The 17,595-nt window shown below is 45.6% G+C and overlaps 1 non-coding gene across 1 annotated transcript; it reads right to left on the minus strand.

Moving 5' to 3' along the window:
* Nucleotides 1–14,511: 14,511 nt before the first annotated feature.
* On the minus strand, nt 14,512–14,584 carry trnav-uac (transfer RNA valine (anticodon UAC)). The gene has a single exon. It is a non-coding gene; the product is annotated as a tRNA-Val (tRNA).
* Nucleotides 14,585–17,595: the final 3,011 nt, after the last annotated feature.

Consider the following 17,595-nt stretch of genomic DNA (forward strand, 5'->3'; position numbering starts at 1 on the left):
CTCCACACCCTGAAGATCACTCATATCCTTCATTGTTGATGACTATTTTGTTCCACAAATCCAGACGATGCAAGCTTTCTGCACAACAGCAGTAGCTTTATTATTGGACAGCCGGCGAGAGTTTCAAAGTGTCTCTAAAGTAGCCGAGTGTCTACTTGTAGAGACTCTTCTTCACGAATCTCTGCCTTAACCACAGAGACAGTATATTTAATAGGAATTAGACAAAGGTTTATCAGTCACATGGGCGATTGTCATTACTTAGTTTAAAGCAGGTAATTATGAATTTGCAAAGCTTGATGAATGTCAATGTCCTGTGATGTAAATGGATTACAGAAATTGATTATCATATTGTTCATGATTATGTGTTGATGGGAAGAGATTAAGGCACAAGGGTTCTTCCTTCAGTAAATGGGGGATTCACTTACCTATGCTAATATGGAAGGCAGATAAGACAATGGGAGCGGGAGGCAGTTCAATAGGGTTGTATCCAGGGTTCTCAGTCTTGTCTGGAAAGGGCAAATTCCTCTGTCTCGGGTAACAGGGAAATCCACATGTGTGGCTGCAAGAGGTTGCATTTTGAGATACTGTCAGCATCCCCCCTTCTGAGGTGTTCTGTCTGTATTCTAAGAGTACAGGCCTTCAGTTGATGAAAGAAGGCGTTTGGCAAGGAATGGTTAACCCTTGAGACGCCATGGTGTCCTGAAAGAGAAGAAAAAGGTATGGAAGTGGACCCTCTATGGTATTTTAACTTCCCCATTCTGACCAGGAATCTGTTGACCAGAATTGAGTGCAATGATTGACTGTGACCTAACTAGAGCTTTGTCAAGGGTCAGCATCTTTTCTGTGAGTTTATTATCATTCCTCCATTCATAACGCCCAGCACCCCATTTGTTTTACTCAAAACACTTTATGTTTTCTCTCCTTTAATGATTTGTACACATTGTCCCCCATTCCCGCTGTCCTGCTCTTTGTATCTGTGCCATTCAAATATATGTTCCCTTTTGACATTGTTTCTCTCAAAATGCATCAACTTACTATGTGTTCTAAAGAAGAGACATATTCCACTCAAAATGTTATCCCTCGCTCCACACATTCTACCCCTTGGAAAACAGGACAGCACCGGAATAATTGGCCCACCATATCTGTACGGATCATGATGCCATTCCAAACTAATTCCACCTGCCTGTACATGGTCCATATCCCTGCCAACCCTTGCCTAATTATATGTCTGCCCAAATGCCTCTTAAAAGTTGTGATTGTTTCTGCTTTTCCTATCTCTCAGGCAAGTACATTCTTGTCACTTACCGCCTTCTGCATAAGAAACTTGTCTGACACAACTGCCTTTAAACTTGCACAGATGTTGTTGGAAATGCTCAGCAGGTCATGCAGCATCTGTGAAGAAAAATCAGTTAATGTTTCGGGTCTGGTCACCCTTCCTCAGAAACGTAAACTTTAATTTATCTTCATAGAAGCTGCTCGACCTGCTGAACTTTTCCCGAAAGTGTTTTTGTTTCTGGTTTACAGCATCTGCAGTTGTTTCAGTTTTCATTTCCTTTAAACGTGCCCCCACTCCCTTTAAATCTATGACCTGTAGAATTTGCCATTTTCATCTTGGAAAAAGATTCAGATTTTTCACACTGTCTGAGTCTTTCGGATCACCCGCAGCCACTGAATTCCCCAAGACAAAAATCCAAGTCTTTCCAACCTCTCCCAATCCAGGCAACATCCTGGTAAACCTGTTACCACGCTGTCCAAAGCCTCCACATTCTCCTTTTTATGTGGTGCTCCAAACAGCACACAATACCCCAAAGGTGGCCTAATGACAGTTTTATATTCACTCCCCTGACAGAAGAAGGCAAGTATGCCATCCATCTCCTTCACCACTTTCAGGGAGCTGTGAACTTGCCCCTGAAGATCCCTGTGTACGTCAATGCTGCTGCGAGCCCTTTGGCTTAGTGAATGCATTCCTCTTGCAATGAGCCTCGCAAAATACATAACCTCACGCTTGTCTGGATTAAAATCTATCTCTGTATGGGTTTTCCAACTGATCTCTTTCTTGCTGTATCCTTTGACAACAGTCTTCACGATTCACAACTTCATCAATTTGTACCATCTAGAAACTTGCTAATTAAATCGTTTACATTTCCATGCTAATCATTGATATATGCCACAGACAATAGATGTTCCAATTTTGATCCTTGTGTAATAACACTGACCACAGAACTCCAGCCAGCAACATGCTGTGGAAGGAACATATTTCATTTAATCAGTCAGTCGGAAAGCATTTCAGACATTGGTGTGGCACTAGATGTTACAAGATATTCACAATCCTGGTTAAAACACCCTGGAGCAGATTTTCAGTTCTGTGTACCCGACCTGGGGACTCCCTCAGAACCAAGTATAAAGCAGTAAACATTATCTCCTGCTGTGGAAGGACAACCTGTGTTGGTCTGAGCATGAACACAGAGTAGATTTACCTTTATGATAATTTAACCCCTGAAGACAAACAACCGGAACAAGTTAAGCAAGTACAAAAAAAAATGTGTTATGGCAGAAAGGGGCCCATCAAATCCAAGCTGGCTCTCTGTAGCAGAATCCCTTATTCGCATTCTCCAACTGTCCCCAAAACCCTGAAAGTTTATTTCCCTGAGATCTGATATAATCATATTTATTAATCATTGATCATCTCTACTTGCACCACCATAATAGGCAGCATGTTCCACATATTTCCAGCCAATACAGTCAACGGGAACACTTTCTCATCTCCAACTTTCTCAAAACATTATATCGAATCTGAAATTTTGAGCCATCACCTATCAAGTGCAATTTATTTTATTGTCTGATGTATCTAGTTGTGTTATAATCTTATCCATTTTAATTTATCAAGGTATATTCAACTTGATTTCTTCAAAGAAAATAGCATTTTTTTTTCCAAATCAATCCAGTGAATGCATTTTTTTCATCAGTGCACCACACCAGTAAGTCTGTACTCCACACCCTGAAGATCACTCAGATCCTTCCTGATCTGTTGACCTGAATTGGATACAATGATTGACTGTGACCTAACTAGTCAATGAAATTGTTTAATGAAACCCAGGATCCCATATGCTTTGATCAAAACACTTTGATTATGTCCTCTCTCCTTTAAAGAATTGTTCACATTGCGCCCCCCCCCCTCAGTCTCTACTCTTTGTGTCTGTGCCATGCAAATATATATTTCCTTTCTACATTGCTTCTCTCAAAATGTATCAACTCACTGTGTGTTCTAAAAAAACATTAACTCTCGCTCCACACATTGTACCCCCTGGAAAACAGAACATTACAGCACCGGAATAATCGGCCCATCATGTCTGTGCAGACCATGATGCAATTCCAAACTAATTCCACCTGCCTGGACATGATCCATATCCCTACCAACCCCTTGCCTGCTTATGTGCCTGCCCAAATGCCTCTTAAGCATTGTGATTATTTCTGCTTTTTCCACCTCCCAGGAGAGTACATTCAAGTCATCTACCACCTTTTGCATTAGACACTTGCCTGACACAACTCCCTTTAGACTTTCACATGTTGTTGGAAATGTTCAGCAGGTCTTGCAGCATCTGTGAAAATAAAAATCCGTTAATGTTTCGGGTCTTCATCAGAAACGTGAACTCTGATTTCTCTTCACAGATGCTTCCAGACTTGTTGAGCATTTCCAGAAACTTCTGTTTTTGTTTCTGATCAACCGCATCTTCTGTTCTTTCGGTTTTTATTTTCTTTAAATTTCCCCCGTCCCCTGAAATCTATGGCATCTAGAATTTGTCATTTCTACCTTGGAAAAAGATTCAGATTATAGAACATAGAACAATAAAGCACAGAACAGGCCCTTCAGCCCTCAATGTTGCACCGACCTGTGGAATTTTCTCAACTCGTCCCCCTACACTATCCCAAAATCATCCATGACTTTATCTAAGGGTTGATTAAAACTCCCTAATGGAGCTGAGTTGACCACCTGAGCTGGTAGGGCATTCCACACACATACCACTTTCTCTGTGTAAAGCATTTGCCTCTGACATCTGTCTTAAATCTGTCATCCCTCAATTTGTAGTTGTGCCCTCTCGTACCTGCTGACATCATCATCCTAGGAAAAAGGCTTTCACTGTCTACCCTATCTAATCCTCTGATTATCTGATATGTCTCTATCAACCCCCCACCCCCTCTTAGCCGCCTTCTTTCCAATGAGAACAAATCCAAGTCTCTCAGCCTTTGTCATAAGACCTTCCCTCCAGACCAGGCACCATCCTGATAAATCTCCTCTGCACCTTTTCCAAAACTTCCACATCTTTTTTGTAATGGGGCGACCAGAGCTGTACACAATATTCCAACTGTGGCCGCACCAGCATTTTGTAGCGTTGCAGTATGATATTGTGGTTCCAGAACTCAATCCCTCTCCCAATGAAACCTAACACGCCACATGCCACCTTAACAGCACTATCCACCTGGGTGGCAAATTTCAAGGATATATGTATATGGACTCCAAGATCCCTCTGCACATCCACGCTACCAAGAATCTTTCCATTTACCCAGTATTCTGCCTTCCTGTTATTCTTTCCAAAGTGCATCACCACACATTTAGCTGCATTCTACTCCACTTGCACCTCTCGCAAGAAGTGAGAGAAATCAAACATGATATAAAGATCCAACAGAGTCACTAAATTCATTTGGCCATAAAGGGAACATGATTATCTTGTATGTCAGTGAGCAAAGGTTTCAAACAACATTGTGTGTGGTCAAGCCCCAACACACACACACACACACACACACATAAAAGTGTGAGTGTTCCAGTGAACTGACTGCAGAAATTATTTAACATTATCCAGTTAACAATCTAAAAACACTCACAGACAGAGAAGCCATAAATATGTTGTGTTTCTGGGAAAGGATTCACCAGATCATCCAACCTGGAGATATGTGAGGAGATCAGCACCATGAAAATGTCTGGATTGTGAGAAGGATCGAAAATTCACAGACCTACTGGAGACTCATTGACACAGACATTCTGTGGGAAGAGATTTATTTTGTCATCCAGCTTCATGTCACACTAGTGGCTTCACATTGACAAGAGAGCTTTCTACTGACTGTGGGGGAATAAAACACTTTAAGATTTGTAAAGGTCTTAAATTCAATGGTGTTTATTTAACATCACCCTGTTCACATGGGGGAGAAGTCGTTCAGCTGGTCCATGTGTGGGAAGGTATTCATTTGGGGATTCAGCCGTGCCTTGCTTTTTCTTCCTTTATAAGACACTCAATCATTTTCCCCATGGAAGATGTTACGCTAACTGATCTATACTTTCCCATCTTTTGTCTACCTTCCTTTTTAAACAGTGGCGCCACTGCATTCCAATCTGCTGGAACTGCCCCAGAATTCAGCAAATTGATGAAATTACTGACAGTGCAACTGTTCTATCCCTCGTTGTCTCTTTTAGCACGCTGGGATGCATTACACCAGGACAGGAAACTTGTCTACCATTAGTTCCATGGGCTTGCCCAACACCAGCGTTCCGTAATAACGTTTGTTTCCAGGTCCTCACCGACTCCATCTCTTTGTCAATCACTGGCATGTTATTAGCGCCCTCCACTGTGAAGATTGATGCAAAATACTTGTTCAGTGCCTCAGCCATTTCATCATACCCCATAACTAAACGCCCCTCCTCATCCCCTGAAGGACCAACATTTACCTTAGCCACTCTTTTTCATTTAAAGTGTTTATAGAAACTTCTGCTATCTGTCTTTAAATTCCATGGTACATCTTTGCTCTCCTGTTCTTTCCTACGGTTCTTCCTCACTCTTTTTGTGGCTTTCTTCTGATCTTTAACGCTTTTACAATCTCCCAGTTTCATGCTGTTTTTGACCATTTTGTATGCCTCATCTTTCAATGTGAGAGATGGGGAGGGAGAGCGGGGAGGGAACGGGATGGAGTGGGGAGGAGACAGGGGGAGAAGGGAGGCTGGAGGAGGGGGAGGTGCGGGGATAGGGGAAGGAGGCAGGGCAGAGGAAAGAAGGGGTGGAGAGAGGGTTGTAGGAGAGAGGGTGTAGGAGAGAGCTGGGAACGGTGGGCGAGAGTAGGAGGAGAGATGGGAGGGAGAGGGTAGGAGGAGTTGGGTAGGAGAGGGAACAGGACGACAGGCGGTGAGGAGCGAGGGGTGGAGGGTATATGGGAAGCAGGTTGTAGGAGAGAAGGAGAGGAATGAAGGAGAGGAGTAGAAGTGGGGAGCAAGTGGAAGTTGGAGAACAGGGAGGAGACAGCGAATGAAGTGGGGGGACGAGTGATGGGGAAGAGAGGGGTTAGTAGCGAGGTGAGGAATCGAGGACATAGGGGGAGTTTGGGATGTGAGGCGAGGGGGAGTTTGGGGTGGAGTAGGAGGAGAGAGGGATATGAGGGGTGGAGGATGTGTGGAGGATTGGGGAGGAAAGAGGTGAAGATGAGGAGGAGGAAGTGGGGAAGAGAGGCAGAAGTGGGAAGGTGAGCAGGGAAAGGGAGCAGAGCGCAAGAGAGAAAGGAGAGGACAGGTGGGAGGAGAGGATACGAGGGGGTAGGGAAGGAGTTCAGGAGAAGGGGGTGAAGAAGATGAGGACGGGAGAGGGAAGAAGTGAGTGTGGAGAAGAGGAGGATGAGAGGGTGGGGAAGGGGGAGAGGAGAGGAGGGGAGGTGAAGAAAGGAGTGGGTGGAAGAAGAGAAGGGGTGAGAGTGGAGAGGTGAGGGGGAGGAGAGAGAAGACAGTGGTGAGGAGAGAGGGGCGAGGGTAGATTACTTACAGTGTGGAAACAGGCCCTTTGGCCCAACAAGTCCACACCGACCCGCCATAGTGCACCCACCCAGACCCATTCCCCGACATTTACCCCTGCACCTAACACTATGGGCAATTTAGTGTGGCCAATTCACCTAAACTGCACATTTTTGGACTGTGGGAGGAAACCGGACCACCCGGAGGAAACCCACGCAGACACAGGGAGAATGTGCAAACTCCACACAGTCAGTTGCCTGGTGCTGTGAGGCAGCAGTGCTAACCACTGTGCCACCGTGCCGCCCAAGTAGTGAGGAGTGAGAGGAGAGGGGAGAGGAGAGAAGGAAGAGGGAAGGGGGAGAGGAGAGAAGGAGGAGGAGGGGGAGGGGTATGAGGAGAGATGGGAGGGGATAAGAGAGAGGGGAGGGGGAGAAGAGAGAGGGGAGGGGGAGGAGAGAGTGAGAGGGATGAGAGAGATGGGGCAGAGAGAGAGGAGAGAGAGGGGGAAGAGAGAGAGTGGGAGGAGGGGGGAGGATGGAGAGGGGAAGGACAGGGGGAGGTTAGGGGGAGGACGAAGACGGAGAGGAGAGAGAGGGGTAGGAGAGTGACGGGTGAGAAGAGAGAGGGGGACGAGAGAGAGGGGAGGGGAGGGAGTGGGAAGCCAGAGAGGGGAAGGATGGAGAAGGGGAGGAGAGAGGGTGCGGAAGAGAGAAAGGGACAGGGAGAATGAGGCAGAAGGCAGCAGGCGCAAAGGAGGGTGGCAGAGAGGGGGAGGAGGAGAGTGGGTGAGGTGTGGGGACGAGGAGGAGGATAGCAGGGGGATGTTAGCAGGGAGAGAAGGAGTTGGCGTGGAGAGAGGGAGTAGGCAGCAGGAGGCATGGGAGCAGAAGGAGGTGGCAAGGAGACTTCGGGAGGACAAAGCGGTTGGAGGTGGGGGAGAAGGAGATTGGGTGGAAGACAGAAGTGCAGATGGGTAGGACGGTGGAAGTGGGGGAGGAAAGAGAGGAGAGAATCGTGAAGATGGGTGAGGGCAGGGTGGCAGAGGAGAGGGAAGTAGGAGACTGGGGGAAAGAGAGGGGTGGGAAGATGGATAGGAGAGTTACTCACCCAGAACCTTCTCCATCTGAACAGTTCTCCTAACCCTTTGGGCACCTCCCCCATGACCAGTCCACCCTGACCTGCACACCATTGGGCTGGGTGAGGAACCCACGTAGACACTGTGGAGAACGTGCACACTACACGCAGACAGTCGCCTTGGGCAGGATTTGAACAAGGTCCCTGGCACTGTGAGGCAGCAGTGGTAACCACTGAGCCACCGTGCGACCCTAATGAGAAAGAGAGAGAGAGAGAGAGACGTGAAGTGAGAGTCGGGGGAGAGAGAGGAGAGGGGGGAGAGAAGAGTGAGGGAAGAGAGAGGGGAGAGATAAGAGAGATGGGAGAGAGAAGAGAGAGGGGAGGAGAGAGGGGGAGAAGTGGGGAGGAGGAGAAGAGAGATGAAGAGGAGGTGGAGAAGAGAGAGCAGAAGAATGAGATTGTGAGAGAGAAAACGAGAGATGAGAGAGAAGAGAAAGAGAGAGCGAGAGTGAGAGAGATAGAAAAGGCAAAAAGGGAACAAGTGACCCCCAGCCCACACGCTGTCACAGACAGACAGAAATAGTAACAGGTCAATACTCCCCCGGTCAGCCCGCATGGCATGAGGGTAATGGCTGACTGAGCTAGGTTCAAATACTCCCAGAGTCTATCACCCAAACCCCATCTACTCCCCAATCCAGTTCGGCCTGTCAGCTCCCAACTTGCTCGACCTGGAACACACTTCCCCCAGGTATGGGACACACCAACAATCACCTAAGACTTTGGTACAGATCGTCAGCAGGATATGATGAAGAAATTATATGCAGTGATTGATAATGACTGAGGATGCAACACACAAACGCCAATTATTTCCAATTTCTGATGAATCGATTGATCATGTCAGATTTTGGTTAAATGTTTCTTTGGCATTTCCTGTCTGTGAATCTTCTTAAAATATTCAAAGAAGTTTGATAAAGGCAGTGTCAGTCCAGGCGAGAAATCAGACAGACAAATAATTCCCATTGTTTGATACTTTTGTGCATATATCCTTCCTTGAAATCCTCAGAGAAATAAGCTTACAAGATCCATCACTATTAGGGCAGAGAAAAAAGAATAATCAAAATAAAGTAAGAAATTGTTTCTAAACATGAACAGTATTTCTCTCTCATAAAAGGTGCCAGTCCTATTGGGTTCCTCCAGCACCCTCTCTATAATTTCATAAACTCATATTATCCCTCCTCCAGGTCGAGGGTGATCAGTATACTCACAACAGAGATCATCATACATTGTGAAGGATGGGAGGGTCCAGAGAGGGGATAGGCTCATTCATTTACCAGAAAGTTTCAGGAGTGATTTAGGATGCAGTGGAGCAACTGTAGTTGAAGCGAGATGCGACAGAGCTTTTTGCTTATAATTGGTATCGATAAGGAAGATGAAAACAAGATGTTCACATTAGCTGGGGGAAATGGACTAAGAAATACAAAAATTAAGTTTGTGGATAGATTAACAGGGAGGATTTGATGAAGTGGTTATATGGAAGGGATTCAATACCCACTGTATCTTAATGGATTGCATTTGGACTAACAGCCTGAAGTTCTGTATTTAATTTCCAGATTCTGTCAAGCCGTGTGCTTGAATTATCCCAGCACCAGAGCCATAGTGATGTAGCTCAGGCAGTCACAATGAAGGGTCTAGGTATTTTCTAGTTTGTGATGGTTCCTTTCCCTCTGGGTGTTTGCAGACCCCTCAAGCTCTCTGACACTCTCGGTGATGAAAGCAGGAAAATTGGTGACAGCCTCTGAAAGCAGTGAGAGATCCAGCTGTTCCACCGCCCTTCAGATCCCCGCTAACCTTCCTGATTTAGGGAAATCGGCACGCCTGGTTGATGACAGGCTGTGTGGCTCAAATAGGCAGCAGGAGGCTGCAAGATAAAGGTTGGTAGTTTGAGACCTTGGTTGTTCTAGATCAGACGATGGGAATACCACCCTACCTCCATTTAAACCGGAAAATCCATGGAAAGGTTGAATTGCAGCCCAAACCATTGATGATTCTGTGTTCCCTGACACCACACGGAGTAAGATAGGGACAAACACTACTCTGTCCAGACACCTGCTGTCAACAGAAAGTGGCCACTGCAGCTCCCTGCACAGCCCTGGGATACAGCTTACAGAAACTCCCTCCTCATGAATGGCGCTTCCCGTGTGAAAATCTTTACATTAACACGGTAACGGTTGCAATCCAACCCCTGTCCCCAAGATGAGAAGCTGCAGGATTTTGTGAAGAGAACAGTGTTATGAAGTTGAAGACGTGCCCTCCACCTTTAAATGAGAGTGAATGCTGTTCGGAACTGAGCGCTGGCAAATACCTGTGGTGACCAACTCGCAGTCTCAGCGTGTACTGGAAAATTGGAAAGATGTAACGGTTGGCTGTGAAACAAGCCAGTTTTGTTTGTTAATTAAGAAACAATTCCAATTTTACCAATCAATTTAAATTATGCCTCTGAACACTACAGAAACAAGCCTCAGCCGGGCGCGCTGCGGCTCTATGGCATCCAGCACTGAAAGTTGAAGACATTCTACGTTTCACCTTTCTGTTTCCAATAGCTCGTTGTTATCCAGGGTAATTGACATCTTGAAAAAGAAAATTGCATTCCAAGGAATGCAAATACGGGACTGTTTTTCGTGGAAGGGATCAGAACGCGGGAACTACACTCTCAAACAGAATGGCATATGATCAGAACCAGGTTGGAGAAAGCCTTTACAATGCTTTGCACACTAATTAAATGGAATTGCATTACATTTCACAAAGAGAGCAGATTTGTTCGAGCAATTTCGAAGGCAGGTTTGCAAGAAAGCTCCGTTCTTGTCCGTGTAAAAAGCGGCAGTTGAAGAACAAAGCAGTTTTTGCCCAGTTTCGAAATAGGGACCTTTCGCGTGTTAGGCGAACGTGATGCCCACTACACCACAGAAACAAGCCTCAGCCGGCTGCTCTGACCCTCTGTGACATCCAGCACTGAAAGTTGAAGACATTCTACGTTTCACCTTTCTTTTTCCAAGAGCTCGTTGCTAACCAGGGTAATTGACATCTTGAAAAAGTTCAAATTCGATTCTTGCTTTGCTGAATGATTTCACACATTGCTCGAAACAGGACAACTTTCATGTTCACACAGAACACGAAACACAGCGGACTACAGGGAAAATGCACAAAGCTGAGCTTTGTGAAAATAGACGTGAAATTGGTGACAAAACATAGCGGGGATCGAAGCAGCATTTCAACAATGTCGATCAGCAGAAATGGCATGGCAGTGGTGGGATCTGAACCCACGCCTCTTTCGGGACTGGAACCTGGACACAGCGACTTAGACCGCTCGGCCACACTACCAGACTGCAGCGCTGGCAGTTTTCTTGCATTTCGAATTGTGCTCCTGCATAACCACACATACAAAGTCACATGAAAAGTGTTCCATGGTCCCTCTCCGACTCGCACAGCTGCTGGGATGTGCCCAGCTACAATGTCAATTTGGCAGCAGATAATGAAAGCCCATAAATCGACAAAAATCAATGGTAAACTGAGTCTATCTTCTCAGACTCTTTTCAACTACAAATGTATCTGTGAGTGCGTGAGAATATATGTTCGGTTGTGATTTGGTCAAATAACCATGAGCTGCTTGACATTACTTCAATTTCGATTCTTGCTTTACTGAATGATTTCCCACATTGCTCGAAACAGGACAACTTTCACGTTTGCACGGAACACGAAACACACCGGTCTACAGGGAAAATGCACAAAGCTGAGCAGGCCGTCTTCCACATCATACCGTGCAGCATCGTTTCAGTCACTGTGTCTGTTTTGCAGGATAAGAGTCCCAAAGAATGTTCTCCACCCTAAAAGCCGGAGGTAGCATTAAAATCCGAGAACGATAGATCACATTGTGAGGATGCTCTGACCTCGGGGCCGGTTCGAGATGCCACTTTCCTTGCCTTTTACCTTAACGGTGCAATTTACTGCAGAGATGTTCAGACCTGGACATGAGCCACATGGATACCAACTGAGTTGGAAACCTGTGTGGGAATCGACAAGAAGCGACTCAATAAATTTTGCTAAATTCCATGGTGCTTATTAGAAATGCAGTTTCTGTTCACGTCAATTTAAAAGGCAGTTTCTGAACATAGTAACAGAAGTTACTACTCACCCCACCCCCACTCCGGGAGAGGTGCTAACTGCCCTTGAGTGCTTTTTGTTCTCGATGTGAAGAGCTCTCACACATGAGTCACCTTCACGGCTCTTGTTGCTGAGTGACTCTCAAAGAAGGAGTTTCACCAGAGCTGCAACTGCCTCACTTTCCCACTCGCCCTCCCGGTTACATTTTCCTGCTCGTCAGTGATTTAAAGAAAACCAAAAGGATGCGATGTTATTCTGCAGCCTCTCTGTCGATTCCTCCGTTTCAGTTCCAACATGGCTTAGATCTCGGGGCGCACCTTTATACTAGCGACGCTATGAAAGCACACGTCCAGAGGTTCCTCTGAGAGTGTAATTTCTTTCATTGCTGTTGCTGATTGAATGAGTCACTAACGTGCGAACTGCTCCAAAACATGATTCAGCACCTCTGCTGCCAATTCTCGAACGTTGAATAACGACAGACAGCTTCCAAATGAGGCCTTGCAGAGACGAATTTGGGGTACATTTGACAGACAGACTAGTTCCGGAATCCGTGGTGTACTGTGACACCAGCGCATCAGCTTCTTCCCTGTCTTTGAACCGGTCCGCCTGCGCAAGGAATGCAAATGCGGGACTGTTTTTCGTGGAAGGGATCAGAACGCGGGAACTACACTCTCAAACAGAATGGCATATGATCAGAACCAGGTTGGAGAAAGCCTTTACAATGCTTTGCACACTAATTAAATGGAATTGCATTACATTTCACAAAGAGAGCAGATTTGTTCGAGAAATTTCGAAGGCAGGTTTGCAAGAAAGCTCCGTTCTTGTCCGTGTAAAAAGCGGCAGTTGAAGAACAAAGCAGTTTCTGCCCAGTTTCGACCTGGGGACCTTTCGCATGTAAGGCAAACACGATGACCACTACACCTCAGAAACAAGCCTCAGCCGGCTGCCCTGCGGTTCTGTGACATCCAGCACTGAAAGTTGAAGACATTCTACGTTGAAGACTTTCTGTTTCCAATAGCTCGTTGCTATCCTGGGTAATTGACATCTTGAAAAAGTTCAAAAAAAAATAGACGTGAAATTGGTGACAAAATATAGACAAGGATGTCGTCAATGTTTGGACTGCGGAGTGAGGTGGAATAGGCTGGGACAACTTTCCCGGCAGCATAACGGCTGCGACATGATTTTATGGAAGGGTTGTAAACTGAGTATTTACGTGTTTTACACAAGCTAGGGTGAGTTGGAAACTCGGGAGCATAGGTTTAAGGTGAGTGGTCTGAAATTGACAAAGGACCCCGACGCACATTTCCCACACACAAGGTTGTGCGTGTATGGAATGAGTTACCAGAGGAAGTGCAGGAGGCTATTGCACTCAGAAAATTGCAATGGTAATCGGATGAGTTTCTGGATAGGATGGGTCTAGAGGGATTGAGGCCAAATGCTGGGGAATGGGACTTGTTTAATTTTGGCTATGTGGTGAGCATGAATGAGATACAGCGAAGTATCTGTTTCCACGCGGTGTACCCCAATAACGTTGTGTTTTAAAGGATTACTTTTTAGCGGAGCTTGCCGTCGCATTCTGTGGCACAATCATTTAGTCTGTTCGACTGCTCACGGGAAAGGTAGTATTGTGAAACACTGCAGAAACAAACGACTTCCTTACTTTTGCTCCGACTGACCATACTTTGTGAAATTTTCCCAGATCCTCAGTTGAGGAATTTTGCTGCTTACAGTTACCTCAGAACCCGTGTTAAATCGTAACGTATTGAGCGAATCGCAAACAGAAAGCATTCAACATGGAACACAAACAAAACGGGCATACCTAATGCATATTCAGACACAGCGAAGCATGAATGCGAAATGTGAGACAGTCCGAGGTCAAGAGGCATAAAGTAATCTCACAACTAACAACAGGTCAATTCCAAACTACTCTTTCAAACATACTGCAGCCTTAGTGCACCACCACTTCCCAGACAATGCTGAAAAGAGAGAAAGAACGAATATCATAAGTATGGTCCATAAAAAAAGTGAATTTCAACAATCACAGTCTCGATGAGATTACTTTTCCCTTCAGATGTCTCCAGGACAGAAAGGATGGAAATGGGAGAAATTCAATAACATATTCATTGGAACGATTTTCCATTCGCCAGAAAGCCAAATAACGATGAATCGACTCACCGCAGGACTCTGTTTCACAACTGCGATGAAATAACAGTCTCCATTCGGTTCCAGTAAAAACTCAACTTGCCTGCAATGTAAAGCGAGAGTCAAAGCGATTACCATCACGACAGCAGAGAAACGTTGCAATAGTCAACACGTTTCCATACCACAGTTAAATACCCGGGGGAATCCAGGCAGCGGGGATCGAAGCAGCATTTTAACAGTGCTGCGGCGATGGAGTTGATCAGCTGAAATAGCAGTGGTGGGATTCGAACCCACATCCCTTTCAGGACTGGAACCTGGATCCAGCACATTAGACCGCTCGGCTTGTAAAAGGCTGCAATTGAGAACAAAGCAGTTTCCGCCCAGTTTCGAACTGGGGACCTTTCGCGTGTAAGGCGAACGTGATGACCACTACACTACAGAAACCGGCCTCAGCCGGCTGCGCTGCGGTTCTCTGGCACCCAGCACTGAAAGGTGAAGACATTCTCCGTTTCACCTTTCTTTTTCCAACAGCTCGTTGTTATCCAGGGGAATTGACATCTTGAAAACACTGCAGAAACAAACGATTTCCTTACTTTTGCTCCGACTGACCATACCTCGTGAAATTTTCCAGATCCTCAGTTGAGGATCCTCCATGGTCCCTCTCCGACTCGCACAGCTGCTGGAATGTGCCCGGCTACAATGTCAATTTCGCAGCAGATCATGAAAGCCCATCAATCCGGACAAAAATCAATAGTAAGCTGAGTCTATCTTCTCAGACTCTTTCAGCGACAAATGTATCTGTGACTGCGTGAGAATATATGTTCGGTTATGATTTAGTCAAATCACCATGAGCTGCTTGACATTACTTCAATTTCGATTCTTGCTTTACTGAATGATTTCACCCATTGCTCGAACAGGACAACTTTCACATTTACACGGAACACGAAACACACCGGACTACAGGGAAAATGCACAAAGCTGAGCAGGCCGTGTTCCACATCATACCGTGCAGCATCGTTTCAGTCACTGTGTCTGTTCGAGATGCCACTTTCCTTGCCTTTTACCTTAACCGTGCCATTCACTGCAGAGATGTCCACACCTGGACATGAGCCACATGGATATCAACTGAGTTGGAAACCTGTGTGGGAATCGACAAGGAGCGACTCAATACATTTTGCTAAACTCCATGGTGCTTATTAGAAATGCAGTTTCTGTCCAAGTCAATCGAAAAGGCAGTTTCTGAACAGAGTAACAGACGTTACTGCTCACCCCACCCCCACTCCGGGAGAGGTGCTAACTGCCCTTGAGTGCTTTTTGTTCTCGATGTGAAGAGCTCTCACGCATGAGTCACCTTCACGTCTCTTGCTGCTGAGTTACTTACAAAGAAGGAATTTCAGCAGAGCTGCAACTGCCTCACTTTCCCACTCGCTCTCCCCGTTTACATTTTCCTGCTCGTCAGTGATTTAAAGAAAACCAAAAGGATGCGATGTCATTCTGTAGCCTCTCTGTCGATTCCTCCGTTTAAGTTCCAACACGGCTTAGATCTCAGGACGCATTTTAATACTAGCGACGTTATGAAAGCACAAGTTCAAATGTTCCTCTGAGAGTGTAATTTCTTTCATTGCTGTTGCTGAATGAATGAGTCACTAACGAGCGCACTGATCCAAACCATGATTCAGCACCTCTGCTGCCAATTCTCGCACGTTGAATAACGACAGGCGGCTTCCAAATGAGGTCTTTCAGATACGACTTTGGGCTACATTTGACAGACAGACTAGTTCAGGAATCCGTGGTGTACTGTGACACCAGCGCGTCAGCTTCTTCCCTGTCTTTGAACCGGCCTGCCTGCACAAGGAATGCAAATGCGGTACTGCTTTTGGTGGAAGATTCAGAACGCGGTAACTACACTCTGAAGCAGAATGTCATATGATCAGACCCAGGTTGGAGAAAAACTTTACAATGCTTTGCAAACTAATTTAATGGAATTGCATCACATTTCACAAAGAGAGCAGATTTGTTCGAGCATTTTCGATGGCAGGTTTGCAGATGGGAGAGCAAGCAAGAAAGCTCCGTTCTTGTCCGTGTAAAAGGCTGCAAGTGAAGAACAAAGCAGTCTCTGCCCTGTTTCGACCGGGGAACTTTCGCGTGTTAGGCGACCGTGATGACCACTCCTCTACAGAAACTGGCCTCAGCAGGGCGCGCTGCAGCTTGGTGGCATCCAGCACTGAAAGTTGAAGCCATTCTACGTTTCACCTTTCTTTTTCCAATAGCTCGTTGTTATCCTGGGTAATTGACATCTTGAAAAAGTTAAAAAAAAAAATAGACGTGAAATTTGTGACAAAATATAGACAAGGATGTCGTCAATGTTCGGACTGTAGAGTGAAGTGGAATAGGCTGGGACAACTTTCCCGGCAGCATAACGGCTGCGACATGATTTTATGGAAGGGTTGTAAACTGAGTATTTACGTGTTTTACCCAAGCTAGGGTGAGTTGGAAACTCGAGAGCATAGGTTTAAGGTGAGTGGTCAGAAATTGACAAAGGACCCCGAGGCACATTTCCCACCAACAAGGTTATGGGTGTATGGAATGAGCTACCAGAGGGAGTGGGGGAGGCTATTACACTCAGAAAATTGCAATGGTAATCGGATGAGTTTCTGGAATACGATGGGTTTTGAGGGATTGATGCCAAATGCTGTGCAACGGGACTTGTTTCATTTTGTTTATGTGGTGAGCATGAATGAGATACACAGAAGTATCTGTTTCCACGCGGTGTACCCCAATAACCTTGTGTTGCTTACACCGGTTTGAAAGGATTACTTTTCAGCGGAGCTTGCCGTCGCAGTCTGTGGCACAATCATTTAGTCTGTTCGACTGCTCACGGGAAAGGTAGTATTGTGAAACACTGCAGAAACGAACCACTACCTTACTTTTGCTCCGACTGACCATTCATTGTGAAATTTTCCCAGATCCTCAGTTGAGGATTTTTGCTGCTGGAAGTTACCGCAGAACCCGTGTTAAATCGTAACGTATTGAGCCAATCGCAAACAGAAAGCATTTAACACGGAACACAATCAAAGCTGGCATAGCTAATGCATATTCAGACACAGCGAAGCATGAACGCTAAATGTGAGAGAGTCCGAGATCAAGAGGCATAAAGTAATCTCACAACTAACAACAGGTCAATTCCAAACTACTCTTTCAAACATACTGCAGCCTTAGTGCACCACCACTTCCCAGACAATGCTGAAAAGAGAGAAAGAACGAATATCATAAGTATGGTCCATAAAAAAAGTAAATTTCAACAATCACAGTCTCGATGAGATTACCTTTCCCTTCAGATGTCTCCAGGATGGAAACGATGGAAATGGGAGAAATTCAATAACATATTCATTGGAACGATTTTCCAGTCGCCAGAAAGCCAAATAATGATGAATCGACTCACCGCAGGACTCTGT

This window comes from Hemiscyllium ocellatum, chromosome 39 (genome assembly GCF_020745735.1).
Source record: "Hemiscyllium ocellatum isolate sHemOce1 chromosome 39, sHemOce1.pat.X.cur, whole genome shotgun sequence".
Taxonomy (NCBI): Eukaryota; Metazoa; Chordata; class Chondrichthyes; order Orectolobiformes; family Hemiscylliidae; genus Hemiscyllium; species Hemiscyllium ocellatum.